Raw genomic sequence first — 11,255 nt, forward strand, 5'->3', positions numbered from 1 at the left:
GCTTCCACTGCAGGGGGCATGGGTCCAATCCCTGGTCGAGGAAGTTCCACATGCCTCGCAGTGGGGCCAAAAAAAACCTATTATTATTATAAAGAAATTTAAAAACTAAAAGGAAAGGACAGAAGGGAAAAGTAAAAGGATAATAGTATGAGGTACAAGACCATTAGCTGAGATTAAAGCAGGAGTCAGGCAAAATTAGAAAGTAATAACAGAAACGATATCTCTATTAGAAAAAGGATTAGGATTGAAGGGAAACCTGAGGTCCCTAAGAAGTCAAAGGAGAAGAGCAAAAAGTTCTAACTTATTAGGGAAATAAAAAACAGAAGAAAATAACAATGTAATCTAGGAATATTGGATGCTTCCAGGAATCTTGAGTAAGAAAAAAATAATCAAAGACCTAACTGAAGAGAGCTTCCCAGAGCTAAAAGAAACTTTTGACTATATTTTGAATATTTGGTCCAGCAAAATCAAGAAAAACAATCCTAAACCCAGATATCTGAAATGTTTTTGATTATATAGTTAATGGAGAAAGTCCTAAAAACATCCAGCAGAAAAAAAAACGTAGTTATCTCTAAAGGAACAAAATTCAAACTGGCCTCAGATTTTTACTCTGAAACACCAAAATTTCAGATGATAATAAAGCAATGTCTATAAAGATTTGAGGGGAAATACTGTAATATGAGTATTTTTGAACCCAGGGAAACCATTCTTCATTTGAGATTCTTATGCTGTGTTGTGTGTAACTTAGGAAGTGACTCCTAATTGATCCCTTCCCACACATTTCTCTACCTCCAGTCTATCTTCCATACCCTTTGTATTGGTTCTTCTTCCTCACTAAAAACCTTTCAGAGCTATGTGATTTTAAAAAGTGTGATGATATGTTAATGATAGAATCTAGGTGGTGAGTATGGAAGTGTTCACTGTCAAATACTTCCAACTTTACTGTATGTTTGGAATTTTTATTTTTATAATTAAAAAAAAAAGAAAAATATTTCAAATCATCCTAATTGTCTATGAGATAGAATCCAAACTGCCTGCAAAGAGACATGCAAACCTCCTCAATCTACCCCAACCTACCTCTTCAGTAGCATCTTCTACCCATTATTCTCACCCCATTTCCCTCTTCTAGTCACCATGAACTCCAGCTGTTCTTGAAATGTACTCTTCTTTCATGACCTTCCATTTATACTCTTCCCTTGCCTGGAATTGCCCTCTCCAAGCTTTTCTACCTGTTTATTGCTATTCATCCTTGGAGACCAGAATAAACACTATATCTCCATGAAAAGCAGTTAATTGCTCCTCTACTTCTCCCAGAATTCTTGGTTTACACTTCTCTTGTGCACACATTCACCTTGTACCATATGTGTTTGTGTTCCTATCACTTCACTCCAACATGAGTGGGCATCTTGAGAACGGTGACCGTGTCCTTCATCTCTGTCTCTAGCAAAAGCCAGAATCTTACAGAATACATGTCCATAAAGGACATGTGGTTTCTCTCCAAGGTATGTGGGGTGGGTGGGGGCCCAAAAGGAGAATTTTAACTGAGAGAGCATTAAATTTGAATTTGTCCTGCAGCAGCTGGGCTTGAGAACAGACATCTCATACAAGTTAAGTTTTACAATGATATGCAGTGAAAAATGAAAATGCAGGTCCCCTTGTTCAAAAATTATTAAGAATTTCACAATCACGACAGCATAGCATTAAACAAAGTGCAGGACCCTTTTGAGTATGGATTCCTGTACACCTGTAAAGGTGACACGCCCATAAACCATTACCCTGTTTACTCAAGGATATCAACCTGATTGGGGTTTCCTGAGTCTCTACCAGTTTCCTTGAGTACAAGCAGTGGTTGTCTGCCTGTCCTTGGTGAGGTACAGACAGGGAGCAGAAACACCCAAGTGGGAGGTCATCAAGTCTCTTATCTCTCCCTACGTCACTCTGAGACTTTATGTGGTTTCAAAAACTGTTGCTAGTAAGCCACATCTGAATCTGATGTCTGGGTCCTGAGTACAGATTCCTATTCTGCCTGCAGGCTCACAGTGCTATATTGTCCATAAGTTATATTACGGTACTTGTATTGCAACAAGGTAATGATGACTAGTCTATGATCAGGCCTCACTATGTACCTCCTACTTGACAAGACTTAGGAAGAACTGAGCACAGTGTCTATGGGAAGATAAGACATTTTCGTACTAGTTGGTGTTCTCATTTAAGAATACAGAACATGCAAAAAAAAAAAAGAATACAGAACATGCTATGTCTTTTCATTTATCCAAATATTCTTTATATTACTCCTATAATTTGTTAAATACTTCCTTCATGCTTTTTAAAATTGCTACTACTTGTATTGTTTTTGTTATAGTTGTACGTTAGATATTTTTCTCTATAATATTGCCCAATATTTTGTTTATTATATAGAGAAAATCTATCAATTTTATATATTTATCTCGTATACAGATATTTTACTTAACTCATTACTTCTAGGAGTTTTTTATAGTTGATATCCTCAGGCTTTCTAGGAATATAAACATGTACAAATAGTGATGTCTTTGTGTCTTCCTTTGCAATAATCTTTTATTTCTGTTCAATGTCTTATTGTATGGCCCAGAACTTCCAGAAAAAAGTTATATAAATATATCTTGTTACTGATTTTGGTGGCAATGAGCCTAATGTTTCATTATTATCATAGTGTTTATTTTTGAATAGTTCATTTTTGCCACATTGAAAAAAATTATTCTTAGTTTCTTAATATTTATATTTTTAAATCTAGAATAGCATGTTATTAAATGCCTTTTCACTATCTACTAAAATTATCATATAGCTCTTTGTTCTTTTACCTAGAGTTATGATTTATTATATTAATCAATTTCTTTCCATCCTGGAATTAATAAAAGGACGACCTTCATTTTCCCAGAATAAGCCATACTTAGTCATTATGAATGATTCTCTTGATGTATTATTGTATTCAGTTTGCTACCATTTTATTTAGGATTTTTGTATCAATTAGTGAGAATGGCTACAGTTTTCTTTTGTATACTATAAGTATTACATTGCTCTAAAAATTTCACAAGATCTATTCATATTGTGCATTGTTTATTTTAGAGAATTAAATGTAATATCATAGGAATTTCACCTCCATATTTTCAATCCTTTGATGAAAAAACGAATCACTGCAAATTCCCTCCAAAGATGGAGTATTGTTTTGGATTAATTTTCTTAACAGAATGGGAGAATTCCAGGGGCTTCCATTTGTAAGCCTCTGTAAGTAAGGTCGTGGACAGTCCATAGGATTAATAATAAAGCTAGAAGACCAATCCTGTAAACCAAGGGAAGCTGGGTATACCAGACTATAGCCAGTGCCTTGCCATGGTCACTGACACTGCTATCATTGGACCCCAGGTGCCACTCCCAGCATTCCAGACTACTTATTCTAAACTGCCCCTGCTTCTTTGCTCCACTGATTCAGATTCAAAACTCTGGTATGGCTGCCTGTACAAGGCCCAGTTTCTGGGTCCAAGGAAGGCAATTATATGTCCATTTCAGTTTATATTATGGGATGTGGGTCATGCCTCGTACGAGAACTCACACAAACATATGGAAGGAGTTTGGAGGATGGGCCTCCTCCCCTACAACAAAAAATGCTTCCTATGCACTTCTACGCAATAGAAAATGATTTACATATCTGTCCATTTTAATTCTGAAATAACTCAGCACTAAAACCATCTGGTTCCAGAGCATTTTATCAATAATTCTATAAAATATCACCTATTCCTTTCATTACTATTAGTGTGTTGTAAGTGCTTGTATTTGGTGTACCCAAAGATGAGTAAAACAAAGCCATTGCCCCAGGGAACTTATAGCCAATGCTATGTGATTATAGTTCTCCTTGTACTCTAGCATCAAGCAGAATGCCTGCACACAACTGGCTCTTAGAAGAAGTTTTGTGAGAGAATGCTTTCCAAAACATAAAATAAAATTTAAGAGATTCATTTAAAATACTGTTGTCTTTGTTTGGGGATTCTGATTTAGTGACTACATTAAGATTCTTCTAAAGAAATCAAACCTAGCAATTAGATAACTCGAATGGGCATTAAGAGTGATCCATGCATAGATAAATGAGACCACTAAACCTATGAAATATAGAGGAATTGGTGAAGGCAAGTGTAGGTACCAATGTCTTCCTCAAAAATGTGTAATTTGAATGTGACAGTGAAAGTTAGCTACTATTATACATAAAAGTACAATAAAAATTGCTAATCATTGTTCATGGGAGCCCCAGGAGGAATCTGGAAAACTGTAATAGTCAAAAATAAGCCAAACCATCTAATTTCACAAGCATAAGGAGTAACAACTAAAGGCAAGTCCATCCACCATTTGTCAGAGCAAACATGTTGAGATTTGGAACCTTCAAGAACTAAACCATCCAATTCAGCCAATGCTTGAGATGAAAATTATAAATATTCTGGTAATAATAAGAATCCCTTTAGAAGTGAGCATATGTTTACAGAAGATATCATTATGGCCCTCTTTTCTTAACCAAGGATTCCTAACCCAGGCACCTGAATAAGGATGCAAGGCCCGAATCAGGCAGGAAGTGACCATTTCAGAAACCTCTGCCTAACTGTGGAGCATGGGAGTGTTTTCATAAGACTTTCTTTTCCTGCTGCTTTTTAAACTTTTTTTTTCACTAAATGGTTCAGAAGGAAAATTACAAGATAGAATGAAAAAGAGATGAAAACTCCTAGCAAAATGATGATATGTCAGTCCTTTTAAAAGACGCTCGGAAGACTCTTTACAATGGTTCCTGTTGATTTTTAAGCATCGCAAATGTGCAAATCATTGCATTACTTTTCATCACACCAGAAAGTGTCTGCATTTTTATTTTCGTGGGGCAGGGGCAGATGAATTCCTGGAAAAGAAGCTGGCGCCATGCCATCTCTCAGAAGCTGATGCGGGTGGGAATCTAGAATCTGGGCAGGAAGGTGACTTACTACGTGTATTATGTGAGTGTCCACAAATAGCCCTTTTGACATCCATTATCTTACCATAACCCCATACGGTAAGGAATTAAGATCCCAATGTAACAAGTAATAAATTCAAAAAACGTAAAGGACTTTCCAAACATCAGTTCAGTGTTACAAGATTTAACATCAACACTGATTCACCGAATTGATTTGCTAACGTGATCACCCAGGCGGGTATAACCTTCCCCTAACTCTGCACTCTTTTGAAGCTCCACGAACGACCAAAGCTTCCCAGCTCAAAGACCGCCCTTTAGTAAAAGGAAAAATAGCCACAGCTCCCACAGAAAACTCCAAACCAACTTTGGGAGTTCCCTGAATGTGGACAGGAACTGTGACCTGCTTCTAATCCACAGAATACCTCAAAGGAGATGGGATGTCCACCTTGAGATTCTATTGCTTTGTGTAAGACTCCACTTCCCCAGCCAGCTCACTCCAGCTCTCCTGCTGGCTTCAAGGAAGTAAGCTGCCGTGTTGTGAATGGCCTATGGAAAGGGCCACTTGGCAGGGAACGGCAGGCGACCCCTAGGACCTTCGGGTGACCTCTAGCCAATAACCAGTGAGAAGTCAAGGCTTCCATAAACCACCAAGGAATGAATTCTGCCAACAATCTGAATGAGCTTGGAGGCGTCTTCTTCTCCAGCCAAGCATCCGTATGATAATATACCTTGGCAGGTACCTTGATTCCACCCTCTGAGACTCTGAGTACAGGCTCCAACTCAGCCATGCCTGGACTTCTGAGCTACAGAAACTATGAGATGATAAATGCGTACTGTTTTAAGTCATTAAGTTTAGATAACTAACACAAGTAGAGCTGGGTCTGAACCCAGGTTATCTTAACACAAACCTTTATTTCTTCAGTTGCACAAGTAAGAAACAAGCTGTATAGCTAGAACAAGCTTATAAGCTGTGAATGTAAGTGAGGCAGGGGCTCAGTGGCCCCAGAGAGGTGACTGTCCCTGCGCTGAGGCAGCAACTACATCATTGACCATCTCTCCGTGAGAATGAAAAACACATGATGAACAGAATCTCATTCATCACCTCCTCCCTCTACCTACAGACACCTGGCATCATGGAAAGAGCCATAATGCCCTCATTTTTATCACTTATTTTCTTATTTGGACTTATTTGGACATGTCACATCACCTCCCTCAGCCTACGTTTTTCTCATCTTTAAACCAGGGGACATCATAACACATTTTGCAGGGACACAGAGGGATTTAGAGCTATAATACATACATGAAACCTGTAATAATTAATAAGTGGAAGCTGTTACTATTATATCATCTGGATGACTTTCCCCATTTTACAGATGTAAAATCAGAATGACTTATCCGAAGCCATACAGCTCTTATTCATCGGTGAAACTGAGAGAAGAGGCCAGGTTATCTGATTCCAATTCCAGAGCTTTTCCTACTGCATGTCCCTTCTAATTTTTAAAAAATGTTCAAAACACAATTTAATTTATGCTAATTTGAAAAATAAATATATTCCATTCAGCTCCTTGAGGAAAAGGGCTGTTGTGTAATGAAAAGAAATATTTGAGCTGTCTCAAATCCTTTGTGGAATAGATCAGGATAGAAATGCATTTCCAGAGAAGACAGGAATCCTTGGTTTAAATAATTACACCTAAAATAACGGCCACAATTATGCAGCTCCTTAGCATCAAGTTTCTGGGTTTTGGCAGAGGCAGCTGAGTTTCCCTTGAACTTTTCCATCCTAGTTACAAAACAGGATTAATTGAATCACTATGACCGAGTTCCTCTTGCAACTCTGGGGAAGGCCAGAGACACGCGTAGACACGCAATACATCTGTAACAGAGTGTTTAAGGCTTTATCCACAAATCACCAAGGGACCACCGAGTCTCACTGACTGGTAATAGTCAACACATTCTAATCTAACAAAAACAACAACAAAGTCTGCTCTTCTGAAATTAGCACAACAGCAGACTTATTCGCCAAAATGAAATCTGTCTCTTGAATTCAGCACCACACTCCTCTCTTTTTCTAGCCTGTCCAGAGCACACAAGCAGGTGAGAGGTTCTGATATCTCTATGTTGCCTAAGGAAGTCAAGCAGAGCATCAGATAGGGATTCGGCCTGGACCTCCTTTCAGGTCCCATACAGCCCTGGGAGCCCAGGATTCAAATGCGTATTTTGCTGTTCCAAGATATAAACCATGTGAGTCCATGGAGAAAACTGGATTGATCACAAAACGCACAGGTTCTATTGAAGTGCTGCCGTTTTGAATCGCACAGCTAGAGAAGCTTGCTGAAGGCACTTATGGACCAGGTCAACCACAGCTCCACAGGCACTTCTAGTTACCACCTTACGAAGGAAGGGCAAGAAGGAAGAGCTATCAAACCAGGGAGAAATAGAGGTGATGTTTAAGGACAAGCTAATAGCATTTCAAGGTTTAAAGTAATCTGGAAATAGGAAGCCAGCCCATTAAATTATAAACATTAGATGAAACAGCAACAAACACTAAGAAAAAATACCCATAAATAGTAACTAAGATAATACCTTAATTAGCAGTAAATTGCATCATTAGAATATACTCCCAGTAGAGAAATGGTAAGGGAAACCATCAGATCTCCTGGGAAAGCTTACACAGAACTGGAGATAGAGGAAAAGAAAAGGAAAAAAAGATATGGAACAATTATGCAGCATCTGTTTCTTACACATCAGCGGGGGGCACTTTTCCCTAAATCGGTTGAACAGTCAGTGATGTGAAAGATGAGAACTCATTAGGCAGCCTGCAGACAGCACCTGAAATGGTTTGTCAAACAGTCGTGCCTCTGAAAATCAACAAGGAACCAGGAGGGGAGGCTTCTTTTTTAGCGGGAAAGGCAAAAGCAATCTAGAGCCAGAGACAGGCTACTGAGCTTTCCACAGGCTCATTATGCTCAGCTCTGCCTAAAAATGACAAAGACACAGAATGCCAGAGTGGGAAACAAAACTTAAGGCGGCAACAAGGAAGGAAATATTTATTGGATATTTATCACAAATATTGAATATTTATTAATACAAATATTTACTGAACGCCTACTAGGTGCCCCATACTGAATATCATCTCTTTTCCTTCCCAGCAGTCCAAGAAGGTGGTATTCATTCCACATTCAGAGATAATGAAACTAAGGCTCACAAAGGAGAATTGGCTCAAAGTCACATGGGACTGGATTCAAAGGCAGATATGTCCAACGCTATAACCAGATCGCTTGAACAGAGCAAGGCTGCTTTCTAGAGAGTACGAAACTTTAAGGCTAATGTCCATTAATGAAAGAGCTTGAGAAAGAGTTTTCAGGAGATCAGCAAGGACAATAATTGTAGACCTGTGAATTAAGAGCTGATTGTGGATTCAGTTTACGCTTCTCGCAAGTCAGGAAGCCTGGAGAATCCACAGCCCAACTGAGACAGGCTGGGACCTGGGTCCCTTTGCCACAGTGCTGCAATGCTTTCCCCTGGACACACCTCTCCTTGAGCAACAAAATAGAAAGACACTGTATGGGACTAAAAATAATTGTATGCATGCACAGCTGGGGCAAATTCTGGACCCAAAAGATACAAAGAGACCAAAAAAACCCAGCTGCCACTTTTGAAGAGCCTGGGGCAAAAACAGGGTGTCAGGATCAAAAGCAGGGTACTGCACATGCCCCCTGCACACAACACCACCTAAGGGGTGGGCAAAACACCTAAGCCACCCCTCGGGCCTGACCCCTGGACACACCCCTACCCTCACCCCATATAAGGAATAATCTTGCCCCCCTCAGGGAGTGAGCAAGGGAACCTATTGTTTGTTCTGGGCTCCCTGCTGCTGCAACAGGGGCCCCAATAAAGTCTTGCCTGAATTTCTTGTCTGGCCTCTGGTCAATTTCTACTGATTGGGAAAGGCCAAGAACCCTGGTCAACCAGGAGGGAAGGAAGAAAAGTAAGCCTTTGCGGGCAGTATCTTTCTGTGTCTTCCTTTCTCTGCAGTAGGAACCTTGCTGATGCACGGGTGGATCCAAATATTCTTCAGTAGGTGGTCCCCGTGCTTACAAGTATCCCTGCTTACAAGGACAACACTCCCGACGTCCTTCAGGCCAGGAGCCCAGTTCCTCAGACTGTGTGAATTGCCTGCTAGAGGGATTTCGGACTCTCTCTCCTCTTTGCCTAGAAAAGGCTGAAAGTAAGTAACACTGCTTGAGCAAGGTAACTCTCAGATGCCCTTTTGACCCTGATTTTATAATTCAGCGTCCAGTCAGGAAGAGGGCTTTTATTTGACACATATTTAATGAGCCCCTCCTATGTGCTGAGAGTTAAGTTTCTTTCACTCATCCATTGGAACTCAGTCTCAGAGAAACCCACAGAGCCCCTCAGGTCATCTTACCCAACTCCCACTGGGAAAAGAAGCCCACCCTTGAACGCAAGTCAACAGATTTCTCCTACAGTCAAATGCCATGGAAAATTCCAAGAAGCAGAAGGCATGGCCTATTCTCCAGGAGACTTACGAGGCGGCAGCGTGTAAATGCAGGACCACTTGCACATTTGTGAAAGAAGCCCTATCAGCTCAGTTTCTGCCTTCCCTATAGCATTTCCACTATCAGCACCTCCACTGATGCAATGGCTTCCCTGGGGTTCCAGGACAACAAAGAGGAGAGCAAAGACTAGTCTGGTTCATGGACTCTTCATAATTTTTATTGGTTTCATTATCCTCCTCAGCCTGATAGCAGCAGGTCATGTCTGCCCTCCCACCTGGATGCAAGGAGCAGCTGTAGCAAAGGTTTACAGAAGTTAAAACCCCCTCCCCACCACACTGCACCGTGAGGACAAAATTTTTCCCTTATCCTCCTTCAGCATCATAACAGTCGTGCATGATAAAGGTACATTCTTAGGAGAAACAGGAAGAACACTGAGAGCCCTTTGCAGAGATGTCTGTCCTCAGTGGGACCCTCTACGGATCTTAGCCTCTTTTAAATGACATCCTTTCAAGACCCCCCCGAAAAGTCCCAAACTAAATTAAATTAGTAAATATATGCTAAGTGTTTAGAACTGTGTTTAGTCCATTGTAAACACTGTCAGTGTTTGTCATTATTATTACTTTTTTTTTTTTTCCTTCCCATCACAATCATTGCTCGTCACAGGCTGTGAGAGGGGTTTCTGGCTTGGTTTCCCTCCTGAGCCCAGATCCTTGCCCAAAATCTCAGCCCATCTGACACGGTCCTGACATGGCAAAGCTCTTGCTGGCTCCCTTTCCCAGTAAAGTGCAACTTGTTCTCTTTATTCTCAGCCCAGCATGGAGTTCTGCCATGAACCACACACAACACACTCTGATATCAAGAATCACCCTTCGTTGGACCCACTCAGCTTCTCAGCTCTCTAGTTTTGACCCGTGTAGCTCAAACAAACCCCATGTGGGGGCACCCGCTGGTACCCAGAGGCATGTGCGTGAAGGTAACAGGTCTCGGGGCTCTGACCAAGCTGAGACTATTTTTTTAAAGGTCATTTATACAGCCAGAAAGAATCTGTGTCATATCAGTGAGGAAACTCCAGAGAAGCAGCGTTAGGTCTCTGCTATAAGGTTACACTGAGGAAACAAATAGGCAGATAACAAGGAAGTCAGAAACCAGGAATCCTGGGGACCCGTCAGGAAGGTACAAAATGACCTAAAGCAGTTTGGGCCAAAGACGATGAACGCCATCTCCCTGAGGACAGAGATTTTGTTTCTTTTGTTCCGTGCTATGATCCTGTGCTTGGAAAACCCTCCAGTATTCACTGAATGAAGAAATGGATGAATCATCAGGATGTAGTGGTCCTCTTTCATATGGTGCTGGCTAATGGCATGGCAAGACTGGGAGAAGCACAGGCCTCAAAATGCAAAGAATTTGAAGAACTAGACACTAATCCCCCAAGGATCAACCCTAAATATTCCTCTAGCCTGTACCATGAGCTGCGGGCTTGCTGCTCCAGTTCCGTGGTTTGGGGTCCCTCCCTGCTGTTTGAGCCCCTGTACTTCCCCCCATCCAAGCACTTATTACCCTGCAGTGTATTCTTCCTCTTTTCTATCTTCCCTGCTGAACAGGACACACCACCCGGCACATAATAAAAACTCACGAATGTTGTTAAGTGACCCTGCCCTGAGGATTTACCCACAGAGATGAATGGGCAAAAAAAAGAGAATAATACAATTTGCTGTTTTGGGCCTTATTTCTCCTGGAAATCAGGGCAAGACTGGGGTTTCTGTTTTTACCTAAAG

Source organism: Lagenorhynchus albirostris, chromosome 7 (genome assembly GCF_949774975.1).
Source record: "Lagenorhynchus albirostris chromosome 7, mLagAlb1.1, whole genome shotgun sequence".
Taxonomy (NCBI): Eukaryota; Metazoa; Chordata; class Mammalia; order Artiodactyla; family Delphinidae; genus Lagenorhynchus; species Lagenorhynchus albirostris.